Genomic DNA, 19637 nt, shown 5'->3' with positions numbered 1-19637 from the left:
GGCCGCTGGCCCTGCGGTTGGAGCCCCGAGGAGAGCACAACAGGCACCTGGCGGGTCCCCGCAGAGTGGTGCACAAGCGACCCGAGCCTAAATTAGGCGAGTGTTTGCAGAACTCGAGGCAGGGGAGATGCCTCCACTCATGTGCTGCCGTCTTCAAAAAACAAAATGTCGCCATTCGCAGCCCCGTGGCCGCATCCGTGCGTGCTTCTGGTTACCTCTCGTTCTCCCAAGCGGTACCAGAATTTACCAGTCACACATTATTTTACGCGACCCTTTCCCAGACCGAAACCTGCGAATGGCTCTACAGGGGCTCACGCGTGTTTTTCCACTTGCAAACCAACGCCACATTTGAAGGTCTCCTTTCCAGAGCTCTTGTTCCACACCTAACCCTCCCGGTAGCCGCTGGCTACCCAACCGTGCCCACACGCTCCTTCCAACAGCACCTGCGGCTAAGGGAGGTCTTCTTCGGTAATCTGCTTTCGAGAGCTTTGCACCAAGTGCTGGGAACTCTTATCAGCTCCGCCTGGAGCCAGGCTGGGCTCAGCTCCCCGAGCCCCGGCCGGGGCCAAGCCGCGATTCTCGCCAGGGTGCGGAGCGGTGCGGGGCCGTGCGGGGCGGTGCGGGGCGCCCGCCCTCGGCCAGCCTTCCAAATCCCCCGCCAAGGAGCGAAGGCTTTATCGGAGTTCAGTTCCTTATCTGCGCTTTTTTTTTTGGTTAAGCCTCGGCTGTGATCTTCGCGGAGTTGTGCGAGTGTGTTAATTGCGCTGATAATGCGGCGTTATCGATACAATGACAACACGCTCGTGTACAATGGGATTTGCTTGCCTTTGACCTGTCAATTCTGACGCATGCAAATTCAAGGGCGCAATCTTTCCCTCTGTTATCGGGGGAAAAAAAATAATAAAATAAAAATAAAAACCCGAGCAGATGCGCTGGCGCACGGAGGCTGAACAAGAAATTCCTGAACCCAGCGCCGTATTCCACCGAGCGAGATCAAAGCGCTTTCTCAACCTGTTGCGGGGGCTTGGGGCATCTCCCCGACCCCGCAGGGTAATCCCGCCGGGTTTGCCCTTAGTTTTTGCCACCCAGCCCAAGCAGCCTCGGGTTCCTCGGGGTTTGGGCGACCGGCAGCGCATCTCCGGTCCCCGCGCTGTTAATTCAAAGCCGAGTTTCAAGCGAGTTTCGAGGAAGCAAAGCTCCTCGCCTGCTAATTTTTATTGGCGCTTAATAATCGGGTGGCGAGTGGAGGAGATAAAAAGTAGGCGAAGAATAGTGGTTAGCCCGATAGTGATCTCCACCTAATCATTCCGGCTGCCTGAAAAGCTGACTCACGGGCTCTGGAGACCTAGCGCTGCGCCGCGTTTGGAGAGCCCCAGCGCGTTTTCATGGCTTTGTTTGCGCACTTAAGCGTTTCCACACGCCGGCTTGCAAGTTGACATTTCGCTTTGTGGAGGTATCAGCCACCGATTCGACATCACTTGCAGCTGTCAAAAGTTGCCGGGCGCGCTGCTAGCTTAAACACACTGCGGGCTAACTTTTCTGCTCGCACGGAGTCTTGCAAGACCTGCTCCCAAGCATTTTCCCCCCTTCCAACGTCGAGTAGACCTGTAGCGAGAGAGGGAGTTTTAGCCCGTGATCCCCTTATCGTGCCTGATACGCAAAATTCATTCATTTAAGCAGCGCTTTCAGAAGCTCGGTGTTATTATTTTTCAATAACAGTCACTTATTATTAGAGCAGCTGGTAGCCCGAGCTCGAGTGAAGTGCCTGGCAAAGGACGCTATCGTAAAACACTGGTTTCTAAGTTTATAGTTTCTAATTTGGCTGTGAAAGTGTGATTCTGGATGGAACTTGGCACTCGAGCGCTCAGCTGGAGAGTAAACTTTTTATAATAAAAGCATCGGTTTATTGCATTTGCTATTTTAAGTTAAAAGGGAATTAACAAAGTTTTTACTAGTTTTGGAAGCTTAGGGAAGTCCTATAATTTTTCTTGAAGATTAAACGTTACGGTGTTGGTAAGGGTGGGATAAGTTCTGCTCTGTGTGTGTGTGACTTCATGTGCCGTTATTTTTAAGGCAAACCCGATCTCTGTGCTTTAGGACAGATCTCTGTGCTTTAGGACACCGGCACTGCTCTTGCAGCATCACCAGACGCAGGTCTCGCACATCAGCCGCAGGCAGTTCCGAGCAGAGACCTTGGCGGTGCTGGGTCCTTACTATTTCCAGCCACAAGGAAATGTTTAAAAAGCAGCCTGTCCTGATTTGCTATGACACGAGGTAAAACTTGGCTATCATGCACGCACTCCATTTGTAATCCAAGCTACTTTCACGTACTTTACTGACTCTCTCTTTTTTTTTCCCTCATGCTTTTTAATCCTGTTAGCTTTGCAGGGGTCATGCAGCCCGGGAAGAGTGATCAAAACAGCAGACAAGGATGTTTTTAGAACAAAACCAGGAGCTGGGTGGTTACATGCTAGCACCTGACCCCTAGCTGACAAGTCCCTAGGACCCGAAGGCGAAAAGTAAGTTTGTTGCAAATTCCTGGTCAGACTTAGATGTTCCAGAACAGGCAGCCAAATACCTCTCGAGCACAAGGAGCTACCTACAGCTCATCAAGTATGAGGAAGTGTAAGCTTCTCTTCTCTCAAGTGCTGAAATCAGAGCTGATACGGATGGAGACCGCTGGCTGTCCAGGGTGCAGGTTTTCCTGTGTGAGCAGATGCCTCTAGCTTTTCTTCAAAGGAATTACTTTTCCAAGAGTAAAGGACCTCAACAGTGTGTGTGCAACTGTCTTGACCAGACTTTATAGTGGGGTTCAGTACTTCACTGTTAGGAAAGGAGAGCCTTGCTTAGAGCCTTGCTCCTAGGTGAGTCTTCCCCTGCCGTAGGCTTCTCTCACAGGCTCTTAAAATGTTGCTGGACAAAGGTCAGGAATCCTTAACTGCTGTCCCCACTTTCTGGGCTGCTCTCACTCATCCACCTTCTGTGTTTTTCATTCACCTTTTCTGTTGTCCAGAGGATAGCTAAAAATTGAGAACTGAGTGCCCTCTAATCCAGTGGTCAGGAGCCTCTTCTGCAAAGGGAGCCTCACTGTGGAAAGATAAATTAGACTGTATGTTCTTGGAGCAGATCATGAAGCTTTTTAACCAAGAGATTTTTTTTCCAGAGGGAGAGGGATCTTTGAAGGTTTTTACATTTCAATTCAATTTAAATTGTAAACTGACAATCATCAGTTTGTCTTCTTGTTTCACTTCTTAGGGTTGTCCAGCAGACATACAGGTGTTTTTTTGTTTTGTTTTGTTTTTCTTGGAATAAATACATTTTAATGACCACTTTTGTTCAGGAATGATTCATACCTATGAACCACCCAAAGTCGTTTTATTAGTCATGGGTGCTAGGCAGCTCCTAAAAAATCCATGCCATTTTGAAGACAAGCTCTTCTATTTCACTGGATAAGACCGTGGTCTGGGTACCTCTGGCAAGCACTCCAGGACCTGTAAGGGCACACAAGGAAACTAAAACGAAGATCAGAGTTAAATGTTTGGGCCATTCCTCTCTGAAGAAAAGCTGAGCATAAGTCTTTGCTGTTTCATTATAATTACTTTTTAGTTGAATACAAGCAAGTAATGAAAAGAGACCCTTAACAGAACGAATTTGTGTCCCTTCTTAGACATAAATTCACAGTATTTTCTTCTTTATGGACAGTGTCTTGCTTATCAATTTGTAAGACCAGTTCTGTTCTGGGTTCTGTTCAGCTAGGAGGAATCCAAGTCACTCAGAAAGGTCAATGCTATTGGTCATGAGCTGCTTCTAGTGACCAAATGGCAGAGGATGCCCATGCATACACCCCACACCTACATTAGCACCTGTACCTGTATTTTAGTTCAGATCAACAGTGCAACGCTTTCCAAGCAAATCTTCTCACTCACTGTCGTTTGATTTCCATGGAGGAGCAGGTGAGACTGAACTGGAAGATGCTCTTCAACTGCCTGTGGGAGTGTGCTCTGAGTCTAGTTCAGCCAGCATCAACTGTACCCAGATGGCATAAAGTCAGTGTTATTTAGTGCTCTTGATTCAGACAGCTGACAATTCCACTTTTTGTACCTATTTATTTTAGGTGCTTTGGGGATGAGCTTTTCTACCTGAGGGCAGTGACAGGATGCTTCTGCTTCCCACAAGTGTGCTGCTGGGAAAGGAGCCCCTCCACTTTGTGGTTGCTCTGTGAGCATAAGAAATCAAAAAATAGGGACTGAGGCGTTCTTGGTTGCCTGTCCCCCCCCATCCTTACCTCAGCTTTTAGGATTCTGCTAAACCTTGCACTATCTTTGCAATAGACTTTTAATAGTCTACAGCAGGATGTGTAATGCCTTCCATTGTCACGGAGATTGAACTGAACCTATCATGTAATCTCAAGTCAGTTGACTAGTTAACTCTTATTGTGATAAACATTGGCTATTTATTTTTTTTTTCATCGCTTAAGTGTATTTATAATAGTTTCAATAATAATTGTCATACATTTTTTCTTTATAACCAAATCTGTTTTTTTTTTTCTCTCTCTTTTATATCAGTAATCTATTACTTTGAATAACTTGTTCCTATTAGTGCTTGACAGGTGGGTGTAATCATATCATAAGAAAACTGATTAATAATAACATCAGTAAGAATATTAATAATAGCCACACAACACCGAGCTCTTTTGCCCAAAAAGGATAGTCCCTGCATCATTGTAAATGATTTTGTTGGAGCATTTTGTCTGGTACTGGACTTCACAAAAGACATGGAGTCATGGAACATAATACAGTAAGACTGTTTAGACGTCTGAAAAATGTGATTTACAAGAAAGGGTTGTTACTTAAACTGAAAAAGAGATGACTTGGGAGACAAAATGGTCTTGAAGGGATTTAAAGCTAATTGCAGTGATGAGGAGATTGAATCGCCCTGTGTGTTTCTGGGCCTAGGCAACAGGTAATTCACCTTAAGATGTGAATTCAAGTTAAACACTGGAAAAAATAAGCTGCGAACAGTGAGGACAGATATGTGGACCCTCCCCTTGCCTGGGGAGGCTGTGGGAATACTGAGGGATTTTAAGAACAGGTTAGACTAATTTGGCAAGGTTGGCCATGCCTTAGAACAGGAGTTTTTCTGCCTGGCTTTGTACGAGTCAATGACATGGGAAGAATCAAACCGAAGTTTGGCTTGGTTCTTCCCGGGATCCGTTTTCCTTTTTGCTCCTCAGGACCCGGATGTTCTGCCAGTTCACAGCCCATGTCTTCACTCTTCCTCTCCTATCCACGCGTGTGACCAGCACTGCTGCCGCCCCACTGCCTGAAACGCTCATGTATGCCATCATCTCCTCGTAGTGCAGCAAGTGGGCATCCTGCTCTGGGGGCTGACACGGGCTAAGCGGCATCTTCTTCCTTACAGAGAAGCACAACCCCATCAGCTATGATTTTAAAATACCTGGTGATGAAAATTCATCCCAGTACCTAGACAAAAGGTACGTCTTCCATAGACATGCTGAAGAATTTTTATTATTTTTTTTTTCCTGTCTGGTCCCCTTTGTTTATTTGGCACTTGTCTCCTCTTTCTTCTTAGCATAATCTTTTCATTATCTGTGAGAAGTCTTGTTCCCGAAACAACTTTGCTATTATTTTAACTTTATCACCTTTCTATTTTGTTTCAAATCTCTGCTGAAAATACATTTTATGCATCATTTCAACCTTATTTTCTCTTCCAACTGCTTTCCCTAGATCTATAATTATAATATTCAATTTTATAAATTACTGTATATCATTTATATTAAAATTTCTATGTACGTTATTTGAATTGCATTACGCTTCGCAGCATGAAAAAAGTAAGGGCCATCATTTTTAGATAGTATTGGCAAAAATTTGTCAATGGTGTAACAAGTCAGTGACAAAATTAGCCCTAGGTGTATAAAATTTATTTAGGGTATTTTTACAAGGAAATTTATAATATTTATGGACACTTCATTTTCTTCCATAATATTGTCCCATGCAGGGATGGTTATTATTAGTGTTGTAAAAGATAAAAGATTCATTAGTGTTTCATCCTGAAAATCTGACTTTTGTTACTGATTCTATAGAAAGATTAACAGAGAGCAGAACATACTTTAAGCAATAGAATTCTAAATTCTCACGGGCTTCTGCAGTGTTCTCAGTGACACCTTTTCAGTCCAGTGGGGAAAAAATAGATCAAAACTTTCAGAAGGAGTTCCTTTGGTTCTCAGTTCCCTTGTCATATTTTTCTTACATTTCATGAAATGCTATTTATAGAATATGAAGAAGGTCATGCCAGAAATTCTCATTTGCCCAGAAAGTAAATGATTCAGATGTGTGTATTCTAAAAGACCTAAAGAGAATTAAGCACAGATCTTTTAAAGTATGGGGGTGCCATATTTCCATTTATTTTAGTTCCCTCAAGGAGATTCAATGGGATTTTATGCCTTGAATTCCTTGAAAATATCTGTATACTCTGAATGGAATAGGTCCAAAGCACATTTATGCTTTATGATAGAAACAGAGTTTTGTATTGTTTCTTGTTCACCCCCTCCAGTTTTTTAAGGCTTCGAGTGTTTTCCAAGCAGGATGGTTAAACAATGGTTATAACAAAGACTATATAAAGTTCAATTTTCTTGGATTTATCTGGGCCTGTACTCCATTTTGCAAATGGAACTCAGTCATTCTGGTACCTGAACACGTTGGCTTGAAGTAAACAAGTAGGTGACTATGTAGCTTCTCTATGCTAAGTGCCTATATGCATGCTCTTACCCTATGGTAAACACAGAAGAAAGGAAAGAAAATAACTAGAAATCATCCTTCAGAGGAAAAAAGTACAAGCCACCTCACACACGGTAAGTTAAGAGCAAGGGGTGATAGGCAGTTACAATGGAGTAGATGATGTGCTATGAATTTATGGTCTAGCTTAGCTCACAGGGATTTGAGCTTACTGCAGCAGAGAGCGGCTGGAGATGATGCTAAAATGAAAACTTCTGGATAGCCTAGACATGGTCTTTTGCTGAATTATCAGGACTCTGATACCTATTTTGCAACACACAGAAGGACCAAAATCACATCTTAGCCACAAAGTATACTACCTTTTCTTTTCACCACCACCCCCCTTTTTTTTTTAGCATAAATACTATTTTTTAAGTGCTATAATAACTGAAGATGTAGATGCCAGAAAAATGAATTAATGAATAATTTTCTCTATTGCTATAATCATATTATTAGAATATGCTGCAAATGTGCCTGTGAGATGTGCTAATGTGTTGCACGGTAAAACAACAACAGTAACTGTGTTTGACCAACAAAACACCATGTACTTTCACTTGCTTCAATTGAAATCTGTCAAAAATAGCATTAAAGCTCTTATCTGTCAGCGGAGCCATACTTTAAAACATAGTTTGTGAAAACATGAACACAAAGTATGAGCCCAGCCTACTAAAATTAATGGAAATGTTCCTGTTGACTCATGGAAAATGTGAGACTGGTGTCCTTCTGTTCTGCTGGTCATTACAAGGACAGGTAAAGCACCTTCATGACTCCCATATGATCCACATCAGCATTAACATTAGGAATTTCTGTAACAGGATCATGATGTTTCTTTTCCCAAGTTTTATGTGTGTGACTGGAGAGTAAAACCAATATGCTCAGTTTTACCAGTGTAAAAAAATAGATAGAAAGTAAGGTAGATAGAAAACAAAAAATAGTTCACTTGTTTACTGTAACAAACGATCTTAGTCAGAGCAAATATACAAAACATGCTTTATTCTCTTAAGACTTAATTCAAAGACCTCCAAAATACATGGGCTCTCCCAACCTGACTCCCGGGTTCATTGGAGGCAGGCAGTAAATTAAAATGGTCAAACCAGCTCTTTTGACACCACTGTTGAGTTCAGGTCTTCTTAGGCAAAAGGCCAGTTCATTAAACCACTTTGTTGCCAGTCACCTATTCTTTGCTTATCTCTCACTCTGTTTAGTGGCATGACTGGTTATCTTAAAGATAAGGAGCCTGTTGAACTTTCAGTTCCTGCTATTGCAGGATAGACTGAAAGTACATGATCCTTTCCCTTCAGAAGAACAGATCCCTTTCTCTTTGTCTCCCGTACGTGTTAGTACTACCCCTTCGAACCCTCATATGCTTATAGATGTTTTGATTTTCTTAGAGGCAGAGATGAGTTTAACACGGGAGTTTTACCTCAAAGTGTAGATGCAATTAGTTTATTTTGGCTCACAGCACATAGAGTTTAAGACAAAACAATAAATTAAAACCGGCAGGATTCCTTCAGGCACTCTGACGTTTTCCTTTTTCTTTTTTTCCTTTTTCTTTTTGTGTTTAACAGGAGGTGGCGGTTGTAACATTTGCAAAATAATAAGTACAATAAGTTGACATTGTGATATGATTACTTATGTAAGTGCTTAGACATACAAATACCTAAACACTAATGTCATTATTGAGAGTCATGGCAGTTACTCCAGCCAAGTTAATAAAAGATCATTACTGTAACTATCTACACAGGACTGAACACGATGGGGAATCTGGGATATGGGAAGTCTAACAATACAAAATGTGCTGAAACTTCATGCTTTGTGTATTTGTGGGCATGTGATTATTCTAACAAGAAATCAGAAATAATTCAACGCATACATTATCTGTAAGGGTATATAGAGCTAAAACTATAGAAGAAAATGTTTCTTCTCTTTTCTCAGTATTTTGTTTCCCTGTTTTTTTTCTGTTGAGGAAGCTAAGCACAGTTAATGTAAGTATGATTCCTCTGTAGTTTACTTGCTCCTGGATCATAACATACAGATGTAAATAGCTGGGTGTGAACTTGCCAGGTATTATATTCAGCTGACACAAACAACCTAACCAGATAGTTCTGTGTAGATAACAAACTCATTTCTGTATTGGTTGGGAATCAGGGCTCAGATGATTGTTGTTCTTTAGTGATTATTTATTTAAATTGGTCTCATTCGAACAGAGAGCCTGTCCAAGGCTGTGGCTGACTGGACAAACTTCACAGATTGGACAAAAAATCAGAGCTGGAGTTTTCTCACCTTCCACGTCTAAACTCACCCCCCACCCCCAACCAGGACTTTTCCACTCTGCTCCTCTATCATTCTTTCTTTGCATTCAGAAAAAGCCTGCAAAAACAAGCCTTGCCATGTTATGCAAGGACCAACAAATCTCAGTTTTGGCAGGTCGGAGGGGAAGTAAATATCAAAGTGAATATTTAAGCTGTATCCATGAGTATGCCTCTCTGAATAGGCCTGCCTCCAACCTACCCGTAGTATTTTTTAGACAGTGTCTTATTTGAGCTTGTCAATACAAAGAGAGCAGTTGTCCCTGAGTTAACCAGGAACAACTCCACCTAATGTACCTGTTAAAGTGAGTATTTCATACTGAAGCCTAGAACTGAGTCCACTGCTGCCCTGAACATCCAAGCACTCCGCACAAGCCCCTTTTTTAACTGGATGTCCACACTCTGCACCAGTGACGCTTCCGACAGAACATAGGGACAGCCACATGTGGAACACACTGCAATGCCATCCTGTCAGTGCAAGTGTTTCTAACTTCCTTCCAAAAGGAAGATCAGAGGCCAGATCAGTACTGATAGAAACTGAAAGTCCATTTTTTGAGTGACTGTCACTGCCAGAAAATATCCCTGAGGGGTGCTGGTATTATAGCTTGAGGACCCACAGGCCTTCCCAGAACCTTCCATCCAGAACCTACCTCCTCCTGCTCTGCACCAGTGCTGAAAGCTGCAGTCAGATCTATCAGTTGATCCAGCTAAAAAATAACCATCCAAAAAAGAAAGCAGACACTAGTTTTCAGCAGCCACACAAACACCCATTCAATTGCTAATGCTGCTGTGTGAGAGACGGTGGAAAGAAGAAGTCAAAGAAGAAGATGGGACTTTCCATTTCAGCAGTGGCACAGTCTGAAATGAGCATAAGCTACCCATGACACCTCCTCCTGTGTGACAAACACTGACATTCAAACAAGGAAGGCACCACATTAGCCCTATTAGAGGGTAAAGCTGGGATGAAACATGAACAGTGCCTGTGGAAATGGAGCCTAAAACTTGTGGCTTACCTCCAGAAATGAAGAAGGAAAATATACATATTACCTCCACGTTCGTTCCAACCCTAACTAGAGTTCCTGTCACCCAGCCGACTGGCAGGGCAGTTTCTACTGCAGTAGTATAGCTAGCCAGCAGGGGCAGCGGTGGCACAGGTAAAAGGTGCAAAGAGATTTCCTTCCCTCTTTCCTAGCGCTCATGAGGGCCCTAGTTCAGAAGACCAGTGACAGGTCGGTTTGGAGAACAGACATATGCAGGAGTAGATGGAGCAGGGGTGAAGCTCTCCTAATATCATCCCTCACCTTCCTCACAGACAGATCAAGGCTCCAAGCTTCTGGTCCTGCTGTAGTCACACCCAATCTCGTGATACTTGGCTTCCCACACCTTTCTCCCCATGAGCTCAGGCTCTTCAAAGTCCTCTGATGCATGAGGATTCCTGAGTTTCCGGCTCCTCCTAACTCAATGAGACACCTTTCCAGAACTGAAGAAGCCCAACAGAGAGGAGCACACTTATCCACAGCATTGAAACCTGTTACAGGAAATTGCTATATTTCATATATCTTAATGATTGAGTATTTCATTAATAGCCTACATGTTTGAACATCGGACCAGATCCTTACCGAGCTGGTGAATTTCTGTGCAGAAATCCCTGGCACCACGTTTGTTTATCTTAGTCGACAATTTGTCTCATTGTCTATAACATTGATGAAACCACAAATAGTGCTCCAAGATCAGTTGCCTTGATAAAAATGGTAACACATTTAAGAAGCACAGATATGTAAGCTGTATTACAATCTTTATCAGCAGCACTCAAAACCGAACTGGAACCATTAGCATTCAAGGACACACTATTAAAATAGGTTCTCCACCTCAACAAGATAAACCTGTCCATAATACATATTTGTGTCCATGAAGAAATCACTTTGATCTTGAATGCAGCCTTCCAACAAATTAGAAAAATTAAAAAAAAAAAAAAAGGAAAGAAAAAAAAAAAGAAAAACAAACAAACAAAGCCAAAACATAGCCAAGTGTTTGTATAGGACATTAAGATAATGTAAGTAAACATACAAAGTTGCAGTTTCTAAAATTTGCGCACAGATGCTCCTATTTAGAATTGAAATGACTTGGTTTCACTGCTGCTTAATCCTTAAACTTAATGTGAAACTCTACAGGAGTTTCTTCTGGAGAAGGCTGTTTCAGTACTAAATGAGAGCATCCACGTGAGGGTTTAATGCACTGTAATTTATGTGCATTAATACTACAGCCTCAGATCATTCGTAACACTTTTCTTGACTGTCCACAGTTAGACAAAACACACCTATTTATTCTGGATTGAAGTTATAGCTGTTTTTCCTAGTTCTTTTAGGTGTGGCTCAATGCATTTATTGTCTCAGTGTATGGGTCTTTCACAAGGCATGGAGCAATGTCCAGTGACTGAGGCAGAGTCCTCAACCAGCTATCCCAGAGAGACAGAGCATACAGTCAAGTAACATTTCTATCCATGGTCTCCAAAACTCCAAAGCTATTATTGCTTGCAGACGATGGTCTTTATTTATATTGAATGATGTTTAGTTCTTCAAGGTAATTGTCATGTACTATGTCAATTATGTAAAAATACTCGTTCTACATCTTTGGCTGTAATCATTTGTCTTTCACATCTTAGACTGTACTCTATCCTGAGTTGCATTCTTTGTGTTGTGGCTTGGGTGAAATGTCATTGAAGCTATGGGTGTAACCACTACCTTCTTTTAAGGCAGCTGTAAGAAACAGTTAAGCTTCTTTATTAAATAATAGCGACCTCCACCCCAAACAAAAGCACACATTACTGTTCAAAACCAAGGTACGTACATAGGCTGCACAGGCTGGATAGTGTAGGAGAGGGGTTTGGCTGACTATGGTTTTTAATGGAGCAGGATGTGTACTCGTGTGTGTGTGGAAGAGAGAAAGAAAAGCCCCACAAGAATAAAAACAGAGAAACGAGATAGAGCCTGAGCAAAATATGAAGACTGGGACCATTAGAAAAGACTGGAAAGAAAGTCTTTGAGTTGAATACTTGAGTCTTCCTGTACTCAGGGAAACGGGACTTCATAAAGTCTTTGTAATTAAAAATGTTTTATCAGAGAGATCTGATTCCATTTGAAATTACTCTTTCTAATGAAAAAAAAAACAAAAAAAAAAGAAAAAAAAAGAAAAAAAAAAAAGAAGAAGAACATCAACAACTCACAAGACCCTGAACTTCAATTACGTGTTCAGGTCAAAAGGTATGAGGTGAATTCCTACTGACCCAAAATCAGTAGAATTGCACAAGATGTAAGCTAGGGTGGAATTTACCTCCCATGTTCAGTATTCATTTCTGTACATGTCTAACATGGACATATAAACAAACAGAGGAAAAAAAAGGGGGGGTGTAAAGAAGGGGGAGAAAGGAAGGGGGAAAAGAGAGAACATGTAATAAACCTTATCATTTCTCAGATGTACTCAATACAACACTCCAGTTTACTAATGCTTATTTCTTGATATAGTCATTAGATATTTTCCTTCTTTCTTTCATAAAATGAAATAACGATGATAAACAATAGTTCAAGGTTTTTGATCTGACAGGTTATATAGTTCTGTCTGTGTGGATTCTTGTGCTATTCATAAGGCAGTTTAGCTTTGCACTTGTGTTGCAGAAGGATTGAACTATAGCTTTGCAGTAGATTAGGTTTCTTTGTATTATTCTATTTATATATCTGGTTGCTCTATTATGCATTTTCTTCATAGTATCTTATAAACTGATTGGGACATATCTCCTTTTCTATTGTGTGCTTAAGTGCCCACGACAGTATGGATTTAAAAGCAAAATTAAATACCCAGTATCCCAGGCTTAGAAAATCACTGGTGCTCTGTTGCTGCAATGTAATTCTGCCTACAGTTCTACCTACCTACATTCAGCTTATACAGAAAATGCAATTAAAGACATGGATTTTTGAGAGATGGGAATTATTTTCCACAAATCATAATGACTAAACTTTGCCCATTTCTGGCCCCATATGCCATACCTGAGCTTTGCTGAGGAGTGCTTTTGATGACGCTTTTATGTTCTTACTACAATATGCTGTGTAATATCTGAGTATGTTCTCAGCACAGTTGGCATCTTTGTTTGCTTTGGGGCTCTGTGCCTTTGTGTCCTAAAATTATAGATGTATAATCCTTGCATTTGCTATGGGACTTGAAAAAACAAACATGCTATTATTTTCTGTGAGACGTCTAATAGAGAGGGAAAATACTGAGTATTTTGCTAAGCAATAGAATGTTATTCAAGTGATAATGCATCTTAGCATAAAGCAGATTCTAATACTGCTCCTTTCTTACACTGTGTTTGTTGAATTTGGTATTCATGAAAGTAGGACTCACGAAATGGACTAAATCCAAGTAGAGTGTGGGCAGGTGCTGTGCAAGCTTTCCTCCCAGATTCTCCCGGTCCCCCTTCATCTCAGTTTGTTGCTGTTTTTATACTGTATCTCCTTATGGCAGAAATGTGCTGTCTGTATTGTGTGGACAAACATCTGCTGAATCCTGTGATGAAACCGCCATTTTTTTCACTACGTAGGCTCTAAACTCAGGTTTTTAGAGGTGAAAATTCGATGCTGATACAGCATCCCACCCCACGTGAACAGAGAATGAAGTAGTAAACGTTACACTTTGCTGCCTCTTTTTACTCTTCCCTGCACCCAGAAAACATACACAGCATGCAGTGAAACCCCTGTCTAAAGAATCAGGCAAAAGATATTTGTTTAATAGTGATTGTGTTCAAACAAAGGCTTAACAGGAATATAACTGATATTCATAGGCTATTTGGGGTTAGTCAATTATGTCAGGATGGCCTTTTACATTCATCTAATCATGAATTAAATACAAGTCCCATGATTTCTGAATTCATTTGCCCCAACTGTTTTCTCCCAAATAGCCCTATAAAACTAATTTTGCATGTTTTGTGTGCATTTATATATTTATAATACAAATGTAAACTAAAGAATCAAAACCTAGTAGCTTTACCTCATAATACTTCACTTGAAGCATATAGGCAGAGAGTAAACATTTGACATTTGAGAAAAAAAAATATTAGTAGCTCTAGGAAGCACAGAGTGTTTAATATCCAGATTAAATATTGGTGGAGCTTGAGCTCCTTTTCTGTCAGTCTATCACCTGCTGTTGTGAAAGCCTCCTGTCACATATCTCCTGACCAATTATGTCTGCAGCAGCTTGGGAAGAATCCTCTATGTGGCTGCTCACGGTGCTGTGGGCTATGAACAGGAGACTGCCCTGAATTATTCTCAGGGTAAACCCTTTATGGGTTTTAGAAACAATTAACTTATCTATTTTCTACTAGTCTGAAAGCTTTATGGGTAGCACAAATGTAAATTTATTTCAACCTCAAATCCGATGTATAATTTTTGTGAAACTGGAAGTAGGGAACCAGTGTGATTGGAAGATACATTTCAATTAATTCTTCCTCCAACGCTTTATCTCCTCAGCATCAGAACCTTTTATAGTGTTAAAATTAACAATTATGCAGCTGATGGCTGGCTGAAACCACAAGGGGATCTGGAAAGGGCCTCAGATAACACAACATGTATAAATCATTCAGGAGAACAATTCATGAAAGAAAAGTTATCTGTGTTTTGGATGACATTGGAAGAACTAAATAGGAGTCAATTTGAGGAAGGGACATTTTGCTCCATTGTCCAGCCTGGCTTTTTTTTTTTTATTATTATTGTTTTGTAATATACATTTTCAAAATTAATTAACCATTAACAGCAAGATAAATGTTTCTTCTTGTATTAGGGAAATGCTGGCCTCAGTGGTGAAAGATTATTTCACATGAGCAGCACTCTTAAAGAAAGCTGTTGCCAGATAAGGTGGCGACTGTACTTTGAAGAGGAACAATGAGAAGTGACAGACAAGCCCGTGTTTACCAAACTGAAAAGGGGACTTGCAGGTTTCCACTCACTGCTCGGTTACCTAAGCACAGTGAATCAAGGCTGGAGTGCTGTTTCACCAACCCGTATCAGTAACAACGTGGTAACTACTTCGGAATATAATAACACACCATGAAATCTTACTCCAGGCAGTAATGAATAACATTTTTTTTTAAAATTCACTTTTATGAAACATTTAAAAAATACATTGTTGGAACTGCTCTTCTGTTTAAATATTTGGCAGCTGTGGAGGATTTTTGTTCTGTGCCTTTTTTCAACATTCAGGCTTTTGATTACAGGTTGGGGTGTGAACACAGCACAACTTGAGTGTGAAATCCTTCCACTTTAACTGGGCCAGAAATGTAGAAATAAGAAGATGTTCTTGTTCTGCAACTTAGAGAAGATCTAAATTTGGCAGCCACACTATACTCAAAATGGCATGGGGCTCATGTATGCGTGGTGCTTCAAACCATCCTCCCCAGCTAATTCCTGGAGCAGCACATAACCCACCTGTTCCAGAGAAGGCCACTGCAAATAGGAAACTTTCCCACTTCTGTCTTCTCACATCGCAGAACTGGCTTGGAGTATAGGCTGGGTCAAACTGCCTGCACCACATTGCTTGTGGTCTTTAATAAAGTGCTCCATTTTTCTTATTTTTTTCCTCTGGGCAAGCATACACCAGGCTATAGTCCTGAACCCAAATATTTATAGAGCTGAGACCTAAAATGATACTGCTATCTGCTTACAGCACCAGCAGTTTCTTTGCAAGTAGGACCATGTGGATCAGCACTGCAATGAGAGGGGTCTAAACTTGTTCGGCAGGAAAGAGGAATAAGATCAGGACATGCACGCTTCTTATATATATAAAAGAATTGTTTCTTCTTCCTGTCACAGCTATATCAAGCCATTGAAGCAGGTAGATTATTGCTAGAAAACATCATTTTAACAATTTGTAATACACACAAGTATGCACTCACACAAAAACATGCAAACAGGATTTACACAGGTAAATGTATATATGAAATATAATACTATATAGAAACATATACAAAAAGGGCTATATAAATACAGTATTTTAACCTACATTGCTTATATTGAATTGGAGGTGTATTTTTTCAGCCTGCACATCATCAATTTATTTATTTAAAAATTTGTTATAATGTACCTTTATTTTTGTTTCATCTCATTAAATATTCTTTTTCTGCTTTTCCACCTGCCTATGATACAAACATTATTCTTACATGAGTTCTTTACATCTTCAGATTCTGGCAACAATATTAGTTGGTCAGGGTGATATAAGAGAACTCTAATTTATTTTACACAAAAGTTCACATCCATGAATATATCTTACTAAGACATGTAAGCATCTTGCATGCTTTTTCCATTCAAATCCAAATACATCAAATGCAAACCTGATGGAACACAGGTGCAGAAAATACTTGGTTCAAATCACAGGTTTTGATTAAGCAACAGAAAAGTATCTGTGAATATATGGGGGAAAAATGCTTTGCATTAATTTTGACATGCATGTAGTGACTGCAGAGTTTATTTTCTCCTAATGATAGTCAGTAGGTTAGATTAGTTAATCTAGGCACTACAAGAAGTAATACAAACCTTCATTATGTATTTTATCCCAAAGATCCTTAGAGAGGTCTTGGGAAATATCTGTTACACTTAATAATGATATATTAATAGTGCCCAATAGGAATTATACACACATGCACACCTACTTGCAACACATGGCTAAATCCCTTTGTCTGATGGCCTTTAAAGTGGAAGGCTGAGACCCTTTGCTGTACCTGCAAGAAAAGGGAGCAGGGAGGGAAAGGGTCAGTTTGGAGACGATGATAATTCCTTCCCAGGTCTGAGCTGTGTCCCTGGATGGCCAGATCAGACTGGAACAGCCCAGAAGTTTCTCTCTTTCATGACACTTAGCTACAGCCCCTGAGGGACCACTGGCTGAGCATAACCAGAGTGAAAGCTGTGGCTCTGTCCTGCTCCATAGGCTCCCTGTGCCACAAAAACAGTGCGTATCAGGGACAAGCTCAGCAAGCGTTACTCAGCTAGAAATGTCTTCTGTACTTGGGGAAGTTCTTGACCATCTCTGATTTGTTTTGCTCTGTTCAGAGTATCTGGCTCCAATTTTTACTTCATAAGCTTCAGGAAGCTGAGTTTTGAAGGGACAGTTCTTGGGTTCGATCTACATATGTAACTTTCGTAAGTGGTGGAATCAGCTTTGCTTTTTAAATTTATTTAAATTTATTTATTTATTGTGTCAGTCATTTATTTATTATTATATAGTCAGTCAATTTATTTATTTGTTGTGTCATACCTCAGTCCTGGAAAAGCCCATGTTGTCCTTGATCATGTAGAGATAAAGAAGCGTGGTTTGAAAGACAAGGGCACTAGCAGAGGAACTCTTGCAGGGCAATGAAACAGTAGCAACTCTTCCAAGCCTGCCCTCCTTCTCTGCCAGGAGTTACCTGCACAGAGCAAGGATGCTGAAGTGAATGTGTATGTGTTAACTTAAACTCTAGCTGATGGATGCTCATTGTGCTATATCAAGCTGAAACGGAGTTCCTTACAGCTCCTGTTTTGTGGATGGAAACCACAAGCAGAGGCATGGACAGACTGCTGGCACTGCTAACGCCCACAGCAACCACTGCTAAATGCCACAGAAACCAGCCGTCAAAGCCCTAAGGTTTCTTGAAATGTAGTCCTTGCTCGAAAACTGTCCTCTCTTCAGCAAGAAACACTGCTTAGATCCTTCTGTTTAGTTTCACCAGTATAAACTGTGAAGATAAAGCATATTCATTTAGTACTGTAAGGACTGATTAATAAACATGGGCAAAAAACCAACAGCAACTTCATTTCACCAGAAAACACAGATTCAAGTCAACTGGCATTCTTCGCAATACTATAAGGACTTTTTTTTTCCAGTAAGCTTTTTTCAGTTAAAAAGACTAAACCCATTTGTTAAAAAGACTGTTTCACTTAACACTTTCTAAGAAGATGTTTTCAAATCTGTATTTTAATTAAAATCTAAGTGTAAATGAAAACTGCATGAAACGTTTTGCTTTGAGTCATATGATTTTTTCTCCAGGTTTTCAGAGCTGCCAGCATAATTAAAAATTAATTATTCTCCCAGTTCTACTGTGTTAGTTCTAATCCCAGTTCAAATTTTAATTTGTGTAAACCCCCTCCTCATATGGCCTGAACCCCTAAAAATATTGCTGCATTAAAAGAAGCCTCAGACAAACTTTTAGTGATTTTAGTTCTTGCACCTTCCCCTGTTGCGTATTTTATCCAACAGCTATTTAATGCACAGTACATAAATGGTCATTAGGAGGAAAAGAAGCCACAGCTCTTGCCCATCTATCCGTTCTTCATAAGGCTCATAACCACCAGAGTGATGCTGTACATGGTGTTTCTCTGCATGAATCTTGTAATGCTCTCAGAGCTGGTTGTTTTCTACACAGGAAAATGAAGGTGTGAAACTAGCCCACACTTTTTGCCATCAAGTAGAATAAAGAATATCTGCAGCAAGTATCTTTAGAAAGCAGAATACATATCCAGAACACTTACAGCGAGAGCTGTTAGCCTTCTTGCTAGTGTTCCCACCCACTCCCATGACTCCTATGCTCATGCTGGAAAATGGCCTAGCTTCAAAAGGAGGGATTGCGTTTAAATAATGTGGGCCATGTTACTCTAAATAGCATCGGAGTCAAGCACAGTACGTGTTGTTGGATAACATAACTTTTTGTATGTATTTTCCTCTTGAATGCAGTCCACAAAGATATGGTGAGATTCAGTTTAATCAATCAAAATAATTTGTTCCAGCATTTTCAAACATCTGCCCCAAGCCAGGAAACTCTCGAAGATGTTGCCTAAAAATAGCTTTGATTTTGATGAGTTGGCAGTTTCCAACAAAAGCAGGAGAAATCCTGGCTATCTCTAGTTCTCTATAAAAACTGGGAGAATATTTCCTTTCCTTACACACTTGCGAGGTTCTGTCTGGATGGCATTCTGGTGGGCATAGGCTGCCTCTGACTCTGCATTGTCACACAGAATTTGCCACATTTGCCACGGGTCACTGACCTAATGAAGGAAAGAGGAAAATGATAAGCGTGTATTAGTTGCAGTGTTTTAACCATAGAACACCATAAAAATAAAAAGTGTTTACACAACGTCTTAATAAGAAAAGCTATGTTATAAATCATCCTATAAAGAGAAGAAAAACCTTCTAATTGCATGGTTTATCTTCAAAAGTGATGAATTTCAGAACAATCTGCATATCTGGTACCTTGTCTGCCTTTTAGTGCTAAAAGGCTTCTGTTGACATGTATCCAGCTTCTGTTACCTCTCTTTGACACATCACATAGTTATTTTCCTTTTAATCTCTGAAGAGCAAAAATATTGTGAGCTCTTTGCTGGTGCCAGTATGGATAGAAGCCATCCCTAAAGAGACGTATATTGCAATTGGCAAGATATAAATCACGTACTGTATAAATATAGAGGTGTTTGCATGTCAGGATGTTGGCAAGTCATTTGTGGGAAAAACTACTCTGTTGGAT

At 40.5% G+C, this 19637-nt stretch overlaps 1 long non-coding RNA gene across 1 annotated transcript; it reads left to right on the top strand.

The window, feature by feature from the left end:
* Positions 1-2108: 2108 nt before the first annotated feature.
* On the top strand, positions 2109-18026 carry LOC121060703. Its single transcript, XR_005814906.1, has 4 exons — positions 2109-2274; positions 2381-2519; positions 5234-5494; positions 17651-18026. It is a non-coding gene; the product is annotated as an uncharacterized LOC121060703 (long non-coding RNA).
* The last annotated feature ends 1611 nt before the right edge of the window (positions 18027-19637 follow it).

This window comes from Cygnus olor, chromosome 1, assembly GCF_009769625.2.
Source record: "Cygnus olor isolate bCygOlo1 chromosome 1, bCygOlo1.pri.v2, whole genome shotgun sequence".
Taxonomy (NCBI): domain Eukaryota; kingdom Metazoa; phylum Chordata; class Aves; order Anseriformes; family Anatidae; genus Cygnus; species Cygnus olor.
This window is presented reverse-complemented; position numbering and strand designations above follow the sequence as displayed.